The 17,736-nt window shown below is 47.1% G+C and overlaps 1 pseudogene; it reads left to right on the top strand.

Annotated features, from left to right (window-relative positions):
• Positions 1-10,616: 10,616 nt before the first annotated feature.
• LOC123287700 (patr class I histocompatibility antigen, B-2 alpha chain-like) lies at positions 10,617-15,879 on the top strand (annotated as a pseudogene).
• Positions 15,880-17,736: the final 1,857 nt, after the last annotated feature.

Raw genomic sequence — 17,736 nt, 5'->3', positions numbered from 1 at the left:
AATTTTTTGAAAAGAAGAAGAAACTTGGAGGATGCACATGACTTGATTTCAAGACTGACTACAGGCTCCAGTAATCAAAATAAAGTGATGTTGGCATGAGGATAGTCTAGATCAACGGAATAGAATCAAGAGTGTATTGGGCTGGCCCGGTGGCGCAGCGGTTAAGTTCGAATATTCTGCTTCTCGGCGGCCCAGGGTTCTTCGGTTTGGATCCCAGGTGTGGACCTGGCACCACTTGTCAAAAGCCATGCTGTGATAGGCGTCCCACATATAAAGTAGAGGAAGATGGGCATGGATGTTCGCTCAGGGCCAGGCTTCCTCAGCGAAAAGAGGAGGATTGGCAGCAGTTAGCTCAGGGCTAATCTTCCTCAACAAAAAAAAAAGGAGTGTATAAAAAGAACTATACATATATGTTCATGAAAAGGAGTCAAGATAATTCAATGGAGAAAGGATAGTCTTTTCCACAAATGATGTTGGAACAAATAACCACAAGGAAAAGAATGAACATTACATACAAAAACTAACTTGAAATGAAGCATAGACCTAAACATAACATCTCAAATTATTAAGCTTCTAAAACAGTGCTATCCAATAAGAGTATCATTGGAACCACAAATTTGAGCCACAAATGTAACCTTAAATTTTTTAATAGCCACATTTAAAAAAGTAAAAAGTTATGGGTGAAAATAATGTTAATATTTTATTTAACTCAAAGCAATCAAAATATTAAAAATTAAGCACATAACCAATAAAAAGATTACTGATGAAATATTTTACATTCTTTTTCTCATACTTTACTTTTCTTGAAATTGTTTTGAGCCTCCAGGAGTTGAAAATTCCTTAATTTTATGTCCTGCCATGTGGTGAATTTACTCCAGATCCAGCTATCCTAGGATTTGCTGACCACATCAAAATCACCCCTCACACTGGATGCAGGAGAGAGTGAGCACAGAGACAGAGCTGGGGTAGGACCCGACCTCAGCTTCCTCCCTCCTCTCCCAACTTTCCTCCACTCATGAGCCCTTCATCCTCCTCCAGTCTCCAGGATTTCATGAATCCCCAGAGACAAGGGAATAGATCATGAGATACACAAACCCAGATCCCCACAATTCCTCACAGGAAGTCCTTCCTGCAGTCTGCCCACTCCCATTCCTGCTGGAGCCTCAGTGCTTCCCCAGTAGAGCCCCAGGCCTGTGCAGAGGGTGATCTAGAACACGCTTCCTCCCTATAACCACAGGGTTCACTCCCTCACCTCCTTCAGGACTTAGCTCAAATGTCACCTCCAAGGAAAGCCTCCCCTGAGGATAATATTTAAACTTACAACCAGCTCCCTCATCTTCCCTGCCCTGTTCTCAGCACATAAGCTCCATGAGGGCAGGGTTTTGCCTGAGTTGGTGTGATACATCCCACAGGACCTAGAGTAGTGGCTGGCACAGAGCAGATGCTCAGTAAGTATTTGTTCATGAATGAAGAAGCGTAGGGACCAGATCTCCTCAAAGCTGAGACTGACACAGACAGGAAAGTGGGTCCCTGGGAAGTGATTGGGGGAGGGGGTGTCTCTTTCTGTTTGGAGGGGGAGGAGCTGCTCACTAGCTCATCCCAGGCCGGGAGCCAAGCAGACAGAAGGCCACAAAGAGCCCCTCAGCACTTCTCATGCAGCCAAAAGCACAAGGCCACGGACTAAGCCAGACACCAGCTGCCTCCGCAGACCCCTGCACTCCGAGGGCACCGTGGATAGCTAGCAGGATTCTTAGGTGGTGAAGTCCTCCAGGGCCCAGTCTTTTATCCAAAATCCACTGATTCTGTGCAGCTGGAAGGCGTGGCTCACCTGCAGCCTGCGGGTCCCTGGGAGCCCTCCCCTGACCTGTGACCCCCAAAGTCCTAGGTCATTCGGCAGGCCCAGAAATTAGATTTGGGTCCAGAACTGTAGGACCTTCAATTTCAGGCTTGGAGGTGGCAGGCAGCAAGGCCCAAGGGACCCAGTCAGCAAGTCAGTGTCTGCTTACGTCCACCAAGGGGAAGAAGAAGCCGGATGCCGGGGTTCAGGGCTGAGGAAGAGGGTAGGGCTGCCCTCCAGGCTCCAAGATGGTGAATGGTCTGATATCCGGCGAGCGATCCCCCGTTGGCATCCCTGGGTATGGTGTTTGGATGTGTGGGTCCTGGAGGCTGGGGAAAGGAAAGGGACACATGCGGGTTCTGAGGGGAATGTTAGGCAGAAGCCTGGGCCCTGACTCGTCGTCAATCTCCTTGCAGCCCACTGTAGTCTCCAGGCTTCACTCTACGTCCTGTGCTCTGTGCTCCAGGAATTCAGTCTCCGTGGCCACAAGCAGCTGGACAGCTCCCTGACCAGGATCCCAGGGCAGCTCTTTTTGGGGCAGTGACTCTTGCTGTCTTAGCAAATAAAGGGAAGGTGTCCAGGTAGCTGAGGGCCGTGAAATGGGGATGGACCTGGATCCAGCTGTGAAGTCATGGCTCAGGGAGTGGGACTCTGGAAACCCTGGCATCACTGCCAGGGCTGTCCCTTCCACGGAGGCACAGGCCTTGCTCTCCTCTGCTCTCAGTTCCTTGATTCTCCCTGTTACCCCAGCATAAGGGGGTCGGGAGTAGAGGGGAAGGTCTTGCTCTGGAAAAGGGAAAGCCCCTTAATCACCTCGCTTCTCCTTTTCTTGTCTCTTTCTTCCATGCGTGTTTGAGTTAGACCACACCAGTAAGTAAGAAAAAATGCCTAAACCTAATTATAGTTTACCAGTCAGTTATGGAGCTAATAGCTGTATAATTATCACCCAGGTGAAAACAGAGCCCTCAGTGCCCAAGACAGGAGCCCCTGTGCCTCTCCCCACACAGAACCCACCCTCCTTCCACAGGTGTCCACTAAGCTGACCCCTTCCCCTGCCCCATCCTCTCGGGTTCCTCCCCCTCCACTGCTGTTGGCCTCCATTCGCCTAATGCCCCTCCCGCTCCTCACTCCTCAAGGAACTTCCCCATCTTCCTAGGCCATTATCCTGGGGATCTCTCTCTCCTCTTCCCCCTTTCTACCCATCCTGGGAATGGAGAAATCAGAATTGATTCCCTGGAGGAGGAGCCTTCAGCCATAGAAGCAGCAGCAGGAACAAGTGACAGGGACTCTGGGGTTCAAGGTCTCATCCAGAAGACTGAGGACATCCAGTATGTTTGTAGGGTCCACTCCAGACCTGGGAACCAGCTGTTATGGACTGAAGAATTGTTCCTCCGTGAGGCCACAGTCCATTGTCATTCAATGGGGAGGAAAACGTCTATGTCTGCATGTATTTTGGGAAACAATTCAGACTCTGATCCTGACGCTGGATGGGGGCTCCCTCTTGTGTGCACAGCCCTGTCCTGCTGCTGGGAGCCCAGGGAGACACTGCGGAGGTCCTGGGGGAAAGGCCAAAGGGGAGCTTTGGTCTTCCATCTTCAGTCCTGTAGCCACTCAGGGGCACCACCACTCTGCTCTCTCTTATTCCCACAGTGAGGGCAGAGGATGGGCTGTGGTCTGAGTCAGACAGAAGTGGCTGACCTGGAGGCTGGAAATCAATGGGGGATGAGGATGCCTCTGAGCAGCCCTGGGCTCAGGCTCGGGGGTGGAGCATGGATTGGATGAGAGGGGATCTCTGGAGCCCTGCCCTGTGTCTAAGGCTTCCATCTTTTCTCCCACAACCACTCTCTCCAGCCCCTTGGTGATAACACCCTGGAAAACTGAAAAATAGATCATGTTTTTCTTCCACTCCCTATTCCTTTTCTGAGGGCTATTTTTAAAAACAATCTCTTTTATTTTAGAATACGAGTTTGAGACTTACAAAAAAGTTGCAAAGTTAGTACAGAATTCCTGTATATACCACACTCAGTTCCCTTGATATTAACATCTATGTCATGATCATATATTTGTCACAACTAATGAAGCAATATTGATACATTATTACTAAACTGCAGACTCTTTTTGGATTTCATTAGTTTTCTCTTTTCTATTCCAGGGTCACCCTATGATACCACATTAGGTTAAGTCCCAATCACGTCTCCTTTAGGTTCCTGTGGCTGTGACAGTTTCTCGGACTTTCCTTGTTTTTGATGACCTTGACAGTTTTGAGGAGTACTGCTCAGCTATATTGCAGACTGTCTCTCAACTTGAGTTTGGTTGACTGGGGCTATGGGTTTTTGGGAACAAGCCCACAGGGGTGAAGTGCCATTCTCAACACAACTTATCAAGCATATATAATACCCACTTGATGGATCACTGATGATGCTAACCTTCACCACTTGGCTGAGGTCGTATTTCCCAGCTTTCTCCCTGTGAAGTTCCTTTTTTTCTTCATCCTTTTCCACACAGTGGTCTTTGGAAGGAAGTCACTATGTGCAGCCCACACTTAAGGGGTGTTCTGCTTTAAACATTTACATGCACGTTTTGGTGCAAATGTAAGTTTTCAAATGACTCTGGGTAAACACCTAGGAGAATGATCGGTAGGTTGTATGGTCAGTCTACATTTAGCTTTACAAGAAACTGCTGAATGTCTTCCATAGTGGCTGTGCTATTTTGTATTCTTGCCCACGATGAATGAGGGTTCTTGCCGCTCCATGTCCTGGGCAGTATTTGGCATCACCAGCTTATGGATTTAGGCCATTCTAATAGGTGATTACTGGGATATCACTGTTATTTTCTTTTGCAATTCCCTAATGACATATGAAGTTGAGCATCTTTTCATATGCTTATTAACCAACCATAAATCTTCTTTTTCAGGTGTCTGTTCAGGATTTCGCTCATTTTTAATTGAATATTTGTCTTCTTATTACTGAGTTTTAAGAGTTCTAAATATATTTTAAAATAAATCCCTTATCAGATATGTGATTTGCAAATATTTTCTCCCAGTCTGTGGCCTGAGCCCTTTTATTGACATAACAGTATACATTAACACATAGATAAATTCTTCTGGGAATAGAAATGAGGAATTGCTAACTGCGATGGCTTCTGGGTTCAGGACATGGGTGACATGACTCATTTATTTTTGTATATTCTTGAGGCTTATTTGAATTCTCTTGTGTGTCCATGAATAAAGTTTTCAAAAATAAATTATATTAAATTCCCTTACACTTGTAAAACTCTTGACAGATCACCCTCAGATCGTGATTTAAGATTCAGATTCTGATCCTCTACTTGAGGACCAATTACCTTTTCACTCAACTATTTTGCCTTAGAATTTCCAGTTCTGAAAGGGTGGGCTAGATTATATGGATAAATCCTCCCACTGAAAATAGCTAAAAATGCCACACAAACCACAAAAAGCATCTTCTTAAAAGCATCAGAGCTGACAAGTTACTAATAAATGACCACACCCCAAAAAGAAGGGAAAGATCTGCTTGGCCTCCACAGAGAACAGCGTCCTGAGAGCGGAGAAAAGGCTCTGTGAGCTCATTGCCCAGACACGGAGCCCAGCACTTCCAGCTCTGAGCCCCGAGCTCTGGACTTTCCTACCCATCTGTCTCCCTTTTAAAATTTAAACGAAGCTTTTATATTCTGATTATGATGTATACGTACAATGTACTATATATGTTATAATGTATATTCACTATAGAAAGATTATAAAATGTTAAAAGTTATACATGACAAAGTAAAAATAACTGTAATCCTCACACTTGGAGATATTTTGTTGCAGTGTCTCCTAGACTATTATGTATCCTCCTGCTGCTGCCCCAGGGCTGGAACTCTCTCTCTAAGTTGATGAGCACAGAGCACAGTGGGCCCAAGCCCTGCTCTCTCCAGATGCCATCTCCAGAGGCAGTTCACTCTCACACCTCCTGAGGGGACCATTTCTCACTTTCTCCTCCCTCCTCAATGCCCCACCTCCCTCTCCACTTCCCACTCTCAGGCGATGAGCTTATTTCTTTTTTCACTCAGAGAAAAGAAGGACTAGGTGAGAACTGCACCATCATCCCCCCACACCCCACATCTGTACCTGTATCCTCTGCCTTCTCAGCAGTGATGATGGATGGTCCTGCTCCTGTCTAAGGCCACCTCTCAGCTTGGGTACAGGATCACGTCCCCTCCCTCCCCTGCATCATTAACTTCCTGCTCTCTACTGGCTCATTCATTCCTGCATACAGACATGCTGTAATAGCTCCTATTTTAAAAGAAAAGAAAGAAAGAAACTAAATAAATCAAAACAAAATCCTTTCATAAAAATCCACCACTCAATCCCACATCTCCTTCCAACTATTGCTCCATTTCTTTTCTTTTCCTTTTTTTTTCCCAAAGATTGGCCCTGAATTAACCTCTGTTGCCAATGTTCCTCCTTTTTTTTTTCCTTTTCCCCAAAGCCCTCCAGTACATAGTTGTATATTCTAGCTGTAGGTCCTTCTGGTTCTGCTATGTGGGACACCGCCTCAGCACGGCTTGATGAGCCATGCTACATCCACACACAAGATCCCAGCCGGTGAAACCCTTGGCCACCAAAGCAGAGTGCACGAAATTAACCACTCAGCCATGGGGTCGACCCCTATTGCTCCATTTCTACGACACTCCTTATATGATAATTCTTAAGTCCATTCTTTCACCTACCATGTTGTCTTTTTATTTTTAGCAAATATGCATTTGCATATAGTTTAAAAGATCCAATACCTCTACAAGGCTTTTTAGGAAGATAGAAGTTCCCCGCCCCCTCGGCCACATTTCCCGAGTCTCAGAGACAACTGGTTTTAGTTCTTTTAGCCGCTTCTCTAACTGTTACTTCTCTGCCTCTAAATAGAATACTTATAATACTCTTTCTTTGGTTTTTCAGTTTTATGCATCATCTTTAGTGAATTGGCTCTTCTTTCACACACTCCTATCCTCCCAATGTAATTACTTCACAATTTTGATAAGCTCAATGTGCACGTCTGCATTATTATGACCATGTAAAAGTTAGTCACACCTGAGCTTTTAGTAGACTATGATTACTTTTCCCTTCTTGAACCAACTTTTTATGTACCCTGGAGTTAGTAAATACCTTGTTTCTTCATTTGCTTGGTTTAAATGATTCCACTACTCTCCCCAGGATCTAAATGTTCATGAACATATTTGAGCAAATCTGGTATGCTACCAGCTTCAACTCTTCACAGACACCTGTCCCACAGCCCTCAGTCCTGCCCCACGTGGACTGGTTTCCTGCACACCCGAAGCAGGGCTGACATCTTCGATCTCCTTCACTTCATCCTGGGAACCTTTGACTCTCTCTTGTTCTGGCTCGCCTGTTGCCTAGATCCCATTTTTCCCCATTTTTGGTTTTGTCCATCCTTGTTCCCCACTTTGCCCAGTAATATCCTGAGGAAAGGAACATGGAAAATAAAACATTGAAACTCTAAACATCCAAAATGTCTTTAGGCTGCCTTAGCCCTTACTCACATCTTGACTTGATATAGAACTCCGTGTTGGAATATTTTTCCCTCGGGATTTGGAAGGCATTGCTGCAATGTCTTCTAGCCTCCAGGCCTGTGTTTGTTGCCTCTTCAAGATTTCAAGGTCTCTTCTTTTCCATCATCTTACTGAAACTTCACTGTGATTGTCATGGTGTGGGTCTGTTTTCATCTACTGTAGTAAGAACTTAAGCCATTCGAAATGTAAATTTTTGTCTCTAAACTCCAAGAAATTTTCTTGAAATTTTTTTATCATTTCCTACCCTCCATTATTTCTGAAAGTGGTTTTATTAACATGTCGGAATCCCTTGATTGATAGACCGATTTTCTCGTAGGTCTTTTCTCCAGCTTGCCATGACTTTTCCATCTGAACTACTTAGTGGGAGGATGACTTAAGAACACGTGTGATTATCTTCTTAGGATAAATTCCTAAAAGAGAATTTTCTGTGTCAAAATGTACACACATTTAGGGGCCAGCCCAGTGGCATAGTGGTTAAGTTCGCGTGCTCTACTTCAGGGACCTGGGGCTTGCAGGCCCAGGTCCCAGGCATGGACCTGGCACCACTCGTCAAGCCATGCTGTGGCAGCATCCCACATAAAATAGAGGAAGATTGGCATAGATGTTAGCTCAGCAACAATCTTCCTCACAAAAAATAAAAATAAAAAAAATTTAAGCACATTTAAATTGTTGAGATATTTTTCAAAAGCTCTCTCTAAAGATTTTGTGTGTTTTCCAGTCTATTAATCTTTATGACATATATTTTCCCTCCCCTCTGGTTGATACTCTCATGACTTACCTTCATCTTTGCCAAGCTGATAGACTTTTGGTTTTAATTCCCATTTTTATTCCACATTCTCATTTTTGTTTACATTTATTACTAATACATTTATTTGACATTGTCATTTCTGCTTTTCCAAATTGTTTTATAATATTCTTTATTTTTTGATTGAGTTGTAGTTATTTTAAAATATTGAATTTAGAAAGAAGAGAAAGCAGCCCCAATATTGGGAACTGGTCTGACACTTACAGCGAGGCCTCAGTGTGGTCAAAAGCTGGCCTGGTGCTCACCTCTTGGCATGTTATTCTCCTGTTGGACATAAGTCATCTCAAAGAACATCAACACCAGACAAGGACACTCTGAGAATGTGAAAAAGTGAGAGAAAACAAGATCACTACATCACGTTGTCTAAGCAAAACAAGGCACTGTGAAACTCACAAAATACCAAACATATCCCTCTGCTGGCTCATATGAGCTCCAATTACAGCTTTCTTCTTGCTCTAGTCGGCCACGTCTACAGATAAGATTTATTGAGATGCCCAATCATAGAATTGCCCCCACTTCCTGACAACACCCAATCTAGAGTGAGCCCCTGCTTCCATAGACCCTCCGCTAATTCACCCAACCAAAGCCCAAATCCTGTATGTGTTCTTACACCTTCAGACTCAGATGCCCTGTGGTCCCCAGTGGTGTGCATTCTCCCTCGCAGCAACAAGTAATAAACCCAACTTGTTTGCCCACAGGAGTGCTCCTGGTGGTCTCTGGTTGAAGAACATTGGCCATGTTTTTATCCTTTTGTCTGTCACAATTTTTTGTGTGTCTCTGAGTTTGATTACTGGCATGTGTATTTATCTTTGTGAGTGTGTGGTTGACATAGAGAAGTTTTATGTTTTCTTTATGCTTTTTCATCTTTGGGTCATGCTTAGAGAATTCTTCACTCCACAGCTATAAAACTTTCACGTATATTTTCATCTAGGAGAGGGGTACCAGGGTGAAGGGAAATAGAATTGCTTGAATTTGGGCTGAAAGTATGGGAAGGAGCAATAGGTAGAGAATTCTAAGGTGGTGGCATTCTAAGGTTTACATCTTCTGCTCTATAATTTTACAAGTGGATCCACAGGGCCTACAAGGTAATTGATATATATTGTGTTCAGTAAATGCTTCCTCTTAGGCTAAGCGAAGACTTATGTCCCTACTTATGTTGACCAGGTTAATGAAAACAACACCAAGAGCCCCAGTGTAATATACATAAGGATTAGCTCCACTGATGGGCATTTTTGAACACTTATGGCCTTAAGGTAATAATCATGTTTGGGTTAATGTCTGTACACTCTAGTTGTTAAAATACATGTTAATTCAACTTCTTGGGCATGCTGTATTTTAAGGATATGTCTAAGACCCACATGGACAAAGCCATGACCCCCACATGAAGATAATTTTAATATACATCAAACTGTGAATCACACAGTATCTTTTTTAGGGGAGGAGACTGAAAACTAAGAACACCCTAGATATGCGCTGTCCACTTTGGTAGCTACTAGCCACAGATGGTTACTTAAGTTTAAAGCAAATAAAATTAAAAATTCAACTGCTCCGCACAGTAGCCACATTTCAAGTGCTCAACAGCCCCATGTAGCTACTGGCTTCCACATTGGACAGTACAGACAAAGAACAATTCCTTCATTGCAGGACATTCTATTGGACAGTACTGCTCTTCATACTTTGTGGGTCTCAAGCCAGACGCATGAGACTCACGTAAAATGAAAGGGCCAATATTATTTCTCTTAGAGATACATCAAATTTCTATCTGAGATGTGAATACATATTAAGCTGGTATGTAACAAAACCAAAAAAGTTTGTCAGTGGTCTGGTGCCTTCACACATAAACTTGTCAGTTCCAAAGGGAAACCCCTGTCCCTGCACCTCCCTTCCCAGACTGAGGACACTCTCTGGCATCAAATACCCAGCGGGTGAATTCAGGGGAGACTAGGGGCAATGCTCTAAGCTAAGTTTGGGGAGGCAAGGAGTTCAAACTCAGTGAGAGGGATTCTGGGAAATCAAGAGGAGGCAAAGGTGGGACCAGTTGGGAGACTGTGCCTGGTTCATTCAGAACAGCAGTTCTCAAAGTGTGGCCTGTGGAACCCTTGAAGTCCCTGAGACCCTTCCATGGGAGCCATGAGGTCAAAACTCTTTTCATAGTATTACTAGACATTATTTGCCTTTTCACTATGTTGGCATTTGCACTGAGGTAAAACTGAGTAAGAATGGAGGCTGTGGTACCAAACTGCAATAGTAGTTATCCTCACCTCCACTTACTTGCAGAAAAACAAAATGAAAAGAAAAACCACTTACTTTAAAACGTCCTGGTTGAAGCACTAAAAATTACTATCATGACCAAATAATTATTCTTAAATCCACGTTTTAAAAATACCTTACATCATGACGTGCGAAGTACACATAAGGCCCTTCTGCTACATTTCCAAGTGCTATGTCCCAAGGAAAATAATTTGCACGAGCTGAGCCAGGCTTTTTTATGGAATATCATTTCTACTTGAAAGAATGAAGGACAGGAACTATGATTATCTAGACTTAGTTAATTGGCGTACACTTTCAAAATGAACAGGAGCTTCTTCCTTTAAGAAAAAAACCTGACAGGTAACAACTGGCAGTACTTATTGCCTTGATAAAATGGAAGCTCTCAAGAGAAAACCAGAATTTTGAAAAACTTGTGTCCACCGTGTAAGCTTGACAGCTTCCCAGTACTGACAGACTTTCCTGTTGAGATCTGTGGTAATATCAATAAATGTGATATTTTGATAGGTTGTAGTAAAACACATCAACAAGGGAAGATCTAAATAACTTAGGGAAACAATGTATTACCTTAAAAATTATACATTAGTACAAGAGGCATTCATCATGCAAAGTAGGTCTGTGGATGTTAATGTAACAAAATAGGAAATATTCAATGATATTGTCTCAGGTTTCACCTTGCAAAAAACCATTGAGAAACTACCACTCGTGTAATTTTATATTAGTATCACAGTTGAACATCCACAATTATCTGAAAAGGTTATTAAAAATACCACTACATATTTGTGTGGGGCTGTATTTTTTTCATATACTTCAACCAAAATAGCAGATTAAATGCAGAGCAAATAGGAAAATCCAGTGGTCTTCTCATGAGACAGACAAGAAAGAGACTTGCAAAAATGTAACATGTAAAAAGACCCACTCTTGTGCTACCTTGTTTATTTTGGGGAATATTTTTCATAAAAACTATAGATTATGAATATTATTCTAAGTAAATCAATTAAAATATTTAAAAACTTTTATTCCTAGTGTGGCAAATACTGATACATACAACCAACATAAACAAATTACCCTCGGGGCCCTCGCTAATTTGAAGACTGTATGGATATCCTGAAACCAAAATGCTTGACAATCGCTGATTCAAACCGCCCCTGGGCCAGGACTCAGGGAGACAGTGTGACAAAGAGCCCTCGGAGCGGGAGGAGAGGGGTCAGGGCAAAGTCCCAGGTCCCCGGGCGTGGCTCTCAGGGTCTCAGGCCAGAGGGCAGAGGCTGGGGCGGGGAAGCTCAGTGTTGGGGAGTCCCTGTCTTCCCGAGTTTCACTTCCTCTCACAACCTGTGTCAGGTCCTCCTGCCTGGAGACTCATGACGCGGCCCCAGTTCTCACTCCCATTGGGTGTCTGGTTTCTAGAGAAGCCAATCAGCGTCACGGGGCGGGGTGGGGGGGTCCCGGTGTCGTCGCAAAATAACCAATAACTATCCCATAGATAAGAGAAATAAGGTGAGTTTACTTGAGCCAGAGTGAGCATTATAAACCTGGAAGACCTTAGGAAGAGTTCAGGAGAAGCATGGTTTTCAGTACAGTCTTATATCTTTCTAGAACAAAGAACATTCATTAAACACACCCAGGATATATTTTCACATTCAGTTACAAATTAGCAGGTCAATATGACTGTGATGTCAGGCGTTCCCTATAGGACATTACCAATATGGCGTAGGAGGGGAAGTCTGCATTCTTATCTTAAAAGAGTGCATTCTTTACTTTAATGGTTAAGCAGATGTACAACATATGTTTAATAGGCCGCAAGTCAGGCTTTTTAGTTCAAGCCGAATCAGTTTGGAACCAGAATAGTTACCCCATATACCTCAATAGGTGAAAATCTCTTGTCACCGGTTATAAATTCCACACTGGCCAGCAGGGGCTCAGATTCCTCCTCGACCACGAGGATGCGGGTCATGATGCCCCCAACCTTCCTCCTGCTGCTCTCGGGGCCCTGACCCTGACTGGGCGGGTGAGTGCGGCGTCGGGAAGAAACGGCCTTTGCTGGGGAAGGCGGAGCCAGGGGACCGCCTGGCGGTGGCAGAGGCCCCGAGGGAAGGCGCGTCTCCGCGGACCCAGCCCAGACCCTCTACCTCGGCCTGACCCGTCCTGACCCCTCCCTTCCCCCGTCTCCTCATCTTCTTACCCCCAGTGCCCAACCTTCTCGGACCTGCCGCCCCTTTTCCGTCTCCCGAGCCCCTCCCCGCTCCCGGCCTCATCAACCTCGGACCCGTGGACCCGCGCCAGAACCAGGTTGGGCCGGGTCCCGGGTCTCAGCCCCTCCCCGCCCCCAGGCTCCCACTCCATGAAATATTTCAAAACCACCGTGTCCCGGCCCGGCCGCGGGGAACCCCGCTTCATCTCCGTCGGCTACGTGGACGACACGCAGTTCGTGCGGTTCGACAGCGACGCCGCGATTCCAAGGATGGAGCCGCGGGCGCCGTGGGTGGAGCAGGAGGGGCCGGAGTATTGGGAGCAGCAGACCCGGCTCGCCAAGGACACCGCACGGAATTTCCGAGTAGCCTGAACAACCTGCGCGGCTACTACAACCAGAGCGAGGCCGGTGAGCGACGCGGGCCCGGGTCCAGGTCCCGACCCCCCATCCCCACGGACGGGCCGAGGTCTCCCCGAGTCTTTGAGTCCGTCATTCACGCCGAGTCTGCGGGTCCGAAATTCATCCCTATTTTGCGGGACCCGCCCTGCCATCCGACCCTGGAAGAGCCGGCGGGAACTTTTCTCGAGTTTAATTTTCAATTTAGGTTTCCTTTACTGCGAGTAGGCGGGGGCGAGGCTAACTTCCGGGGCGGGGTCAGGGGCTCACACCTACCAGGACATGTATGGCTGTGACCTGGAGCCGGACCGGCGCCTCCTCCGCGGGTACAGTCAGTTCGCCTACGACAGCGCCGATTACTTCGCCCTGAACGAGGACCTGCGCTCCTGGACCGCGGCGGACACGGCGGCTCAGATCTCCCGGTGCAAGTGGGAGGAGGACGGTGAGGCGGGGAAAGAAAGGAACTACCTGGAGGGCACGTGCGTGGAGTGGCTCCTCAGACACCTGGAGAACGGGAAGGAGACGCTGCAGCGCGCGGGTGCGAGGGCCCGCGGGGACTCCCGATCTCCCCTCGGGTTGGGGGCGTCAGACAAAGAGAAAAGGAAAATGGGATCACCGTCAGAATGCTGTCTCTCAGGAAGGGGGAGGAATACACTCAGGTTTTCACATTTTGTGACAGTGACTTGCACAGAGGGCCTGCCGTTGTTCTCTAAAGGACGCTTAGGGAATCCAGTTTCTTCAGGGGTCGAAGGTGAGACCATGCCTGAAATTGCTCATCATTGGTCCCCTTTGACCCTGTCAGCGAGATCTTATGAACCATGATTTCTCAGGGGTTGTTCTCGGCCTGAAAACATCTTTGCAGGCCTGACCCTAGCTTTTCTGAGTCGTTCACCCTCCACCCAGGTCAGGACCAGAAGTCTGTGTTCTCCTCCTTTGAGACCTGGCATCTTACCTTGGACGCTCACCCTGATTCTAGAACTTTCCAATAAGAAAAGATTATCCCAGATCCCCAAGTCCAGGCTGGTGTCCGGTTTATGTGCTTCCTCCTTCCGAACTAATTGTCCTGTCCATTCTCAGGATGGTCACACGAGTGCTTTAGTGGCCCATGGAGGTAACGAAAATGTGAATGAATTTTTTGATTCTTCCTCCTCAGAACCCCCAAAGACACATGACCCACCTTCCCATATCTGTCCATGAGGTCACCCTGAGGTGCTGGGCCCTGGGCTTCTACCCTGCGGAGATCACCCTGACCTGGCAGCGTGACTGAGAGGACCTGACCCAGGACACAGAGTTTGTGGAGACCAGGCCTGCAGGGGACAGGACCTTCCAGAAGTGGGCAGCTATGGTGGTGCCTTCTGGAGAGGAGCAGAGATACACATGCCATGTGCAGCTGGAGGGGCTGTCTGAGCCCGTCACCCTGAGACAGGGTAAGGAGGGAGCCGTGGGCTCAGAGCCTCTTCTCAGGGAAGTCAGGAGCCCTTGTGGAGACCTTCAGCAGTGTCAGGACTCAAGCCTGAGCTCAAAGACCCTCATGTTCCCTTTTCTCTCCAGAGCTGCCTACTGAGTCCACCATCCCCACCGTGGGCCTCATTGTCGGCCTGGTTCTCCTCCGAATTCTGGCTACTGGCACTCTGGCGGCTGGAGCTGTGATGTGGAGGAAGAAGCACTCAGGTAGGGAATGGAGTGGGGATTTGAGTTTTCTTGTCCCATTTGGGGGTTTCAAGCCCAGGTAGAAGTTTGCCCTGCCTCATTAATGGGAAGTCCCATCCAAACACGTGTGCTCACTACTTGGAGCTGATTGTTAACACTCTTATTAAAGCACTTGTGAAAATGAAAGAGATTTTTTCACCTTGATAATTCTGGTGCTGGGAACCTGATTCCCAGCAGTTGAAGGTCGGAGGGGAAGGTCACGGCTGAGAACAGAGCTCCAGGAGGGCAGTCGGTCCAGTCCCCACATATCTCCTTTCTTCGTCTTTCCCAATCCTGTCCTGGGTGTTCAGTCACGGTTCTGGAAACTTCCCTGTGGTCCAGGACTAGGGGGTTCTTCTAGCATCTCATGGCCCAGCCTTCTCCCTGTTTTCTTCCCACAGGTGAAAAAAAGAGGGGGTTACTTGCAGGCTGCAAGTAAGTTTGAGCTAGGAGGTTGATCCTTGAAACACTCTGGATAGTGTAGACTAGAGCCCATGAGGGAGCTCACTCACCCCGTAGTTCCTCCTTTAGTCTCATCTCCTTTGGGCTCTGGCCAGGTCTCGCTTTTGCTCTACCCCAGGCAGTGACAGTGCCCAGGGCTCTGATGTGTCTCTCATAGATCCTAAGGTGAGACTCGAGAGGGTGTGAAGTGGGAGTGGAATTGGAGAGAGGGGACACGACTGGGTTATGAGGATTCTTTGATTGGGACATTTTGAACATGCAGTGGGCTGTTGAGAATATCAACACTGAATGTGACTGACGTGAATTTATTCATGATTATTTTCTTTCATGGTGTGAGACAGCTGCCTTGTGGGGACCAACTGATGCAAGATTTGTTCACACTCCCACTTCGGGACTGCACATCCCCTGATCTTCGCTCTCAGGAACTGGCATCTGAACCTGTCTGTGTTCCATTTAGCATAATGAGAGGAGGTGGGGAGACTCGCCCACCCCATCCCCCACGACCTCCTCCCCACAGTGACCTTCTTCTTTCCCTGATGTCTTTCTTGTTCCAGGAGAGGTGGGGCAGGGCCGTCCCCATCCCTGTCTTAACTTCCTGTTGCACTGAGTAGTAGTGATTTGCTTCCTTACTGAAAATAGGAATCTTGATATGAATTTGTTTTTTCTAATTCTTGTCATAAGGGATTTATGTTTAATTAAAGGAGAAGATTCCTAAAGAGAGAATGGGAAGGAATGCACTCGGGTTCTGAGGGAAATGTTAGATGGAAGCCTGGGCCCCGCCAACTCATCACTGATCTCCTTGTAGCCCACTGTAGTCTCCAGACTCCACCCCATGTCCTGCCCTCTGCCCTCCAGGAACACAGTCTCCATGGCCACCAGCAGCTGGACAGCTCCCCGTCCCTGGCCTCGGGGCACTCTTTATGGAGCAGCAGTTTCTCCTATCTTAGCAGATAAAGAAAAATGTACATGTAGCTGAGGGCTGTGAAAAAACGACAACCTCGGACACAGCTGTGAAGTCATCATCCAGGGAGTGGGACACTGGAAACCCGGGAATCAGGGCCAGGGCTGTCCCCGGCAGGGAGTCACAGGCCTGGCGCTTCCCTCCTCTCAGTTCCTTCATTCTCTCAGTGACCCCAGCATAAGGTGGTCAGGGCTTGAGGGGAGGGGCTTGCTCTGGAAGAGAGGAAGCCCCTTAATCACCTCCCCCCTCCTCTTCTCTGCCCTTCTTTCCAAGTGTGTTTGAGTTATATCGCACCCATGAGTATGGAAAAATGCCAAACCTAAGTATAGCTTACCCAGCAATTATAGCCCCAATTATAGAGCCCAGTTACAACACCTGTGCAATTACCAGCAGGAGAAAATAGAGACCCCAGGGCCCCTGTGCCTCTCCCCACACAGAACCCAGTCCCCCCACATAGGCGTCCACTAAGGTGACCTATTCCCCTGCCCCTTTCCTCTCTGGTTCCTCCCTGTCTACTCCTGTTGGCCTCCATCCTCCTAATGTCCCTCCCTTTGCTCACTTCAGGAGCCTCCCCATCTTCCTAGACCATTACCCTGGGGATCTCTTCCTCCTCCTCCCCGTCCTCCACACCATCCTCGGGATGGAGAATCTAAAATTGATTCCCTGGAGGAGGAGACTTCATGCTGGAAGCAGCAGTAGGAACAAATGACAGGGACTCTGGGGTTCAAGGGCTCATCCAGGAGACTGAGGGCACCCAGTATGTTTGCAGGGTCCACCCTGGACCTGGGAACCAGCTTTTATGGCCTGGAGAATTGCTCGTCCGTCCCTGAGGCCAAAGTCCATGGTTATTCAATGGAGAGGAAAAAGTCTCTGACAGCGTGTATTTGGGGAAACAATTTGGACTCTGAACCTTACACTGGAGTGGGGGCTCCTCCTCTTGTGCACAGCCCTGTCCTGCTGCTGGGAGCCAAGGGAGACTCTGGGAGGTCCCCAGGGAAGGGGCCAATGGGGACCTCTGGTCTTCTGTTCTCACCTCGGTGGCCACACGGGGCGCCACCACTGTGCTTTCCTATTTGCACAATCAGGGGAGAGGATGGGCTGTGGTCTGATCAGGCAGAGGTGGCTGACCTGGAGGCTGGACATCAATGGGGGATGAGGATGCCTTCTGAGCAGCCCTGGGCTCAGGCTCGGGGGTGGGGCAGGGATTGGAGGAGAGGGAGCTCTGGAGCCCTGCCCTGCGTCTGAGGCTTCCAACTTTTCTCCCTACAATCCCTCTCTCCAGCCCTTTGATGACAACACTCTGGAAAACTGAAAAATAGATAATGTTTTTCTTCCACTCCCTATTCCTTTTCTAAGGGCTATTTTAAACAATAAACTCTTTTATTGTAGAATACATAATTGGAGATTTACAGAAAAGTTGCAAGGTTAGTACAGAGTTCCTGTGTATCCCACACTCAGTTGTCCCTGTTGTTAACGTCTATATCACTATCATACATTTGTCACAGCTAATGAAGCAATATTGATACATTATCACTAAACTCCACACT

The sequence above is a fragment of the Equus asinus genome, chromosome 8 (assembly GCF_041296235.1).
Source record: "Equus asinus isolate D_3611 breed Donkey chromosome 8, EquAss-T2T_v2, whole genome shotgun sequence".
Taxonomy (NCBI): Eukaryota; Metazoa; Chordata; class Mammalia; order Perissodactyla; family Equidae; genus Equus; species Equus asinus.
The sequence above is the reverse complement of the archived record's forward strand: the minus strand, read 5'-3'. Positions and strand labels throughout refer to the sequence as shown.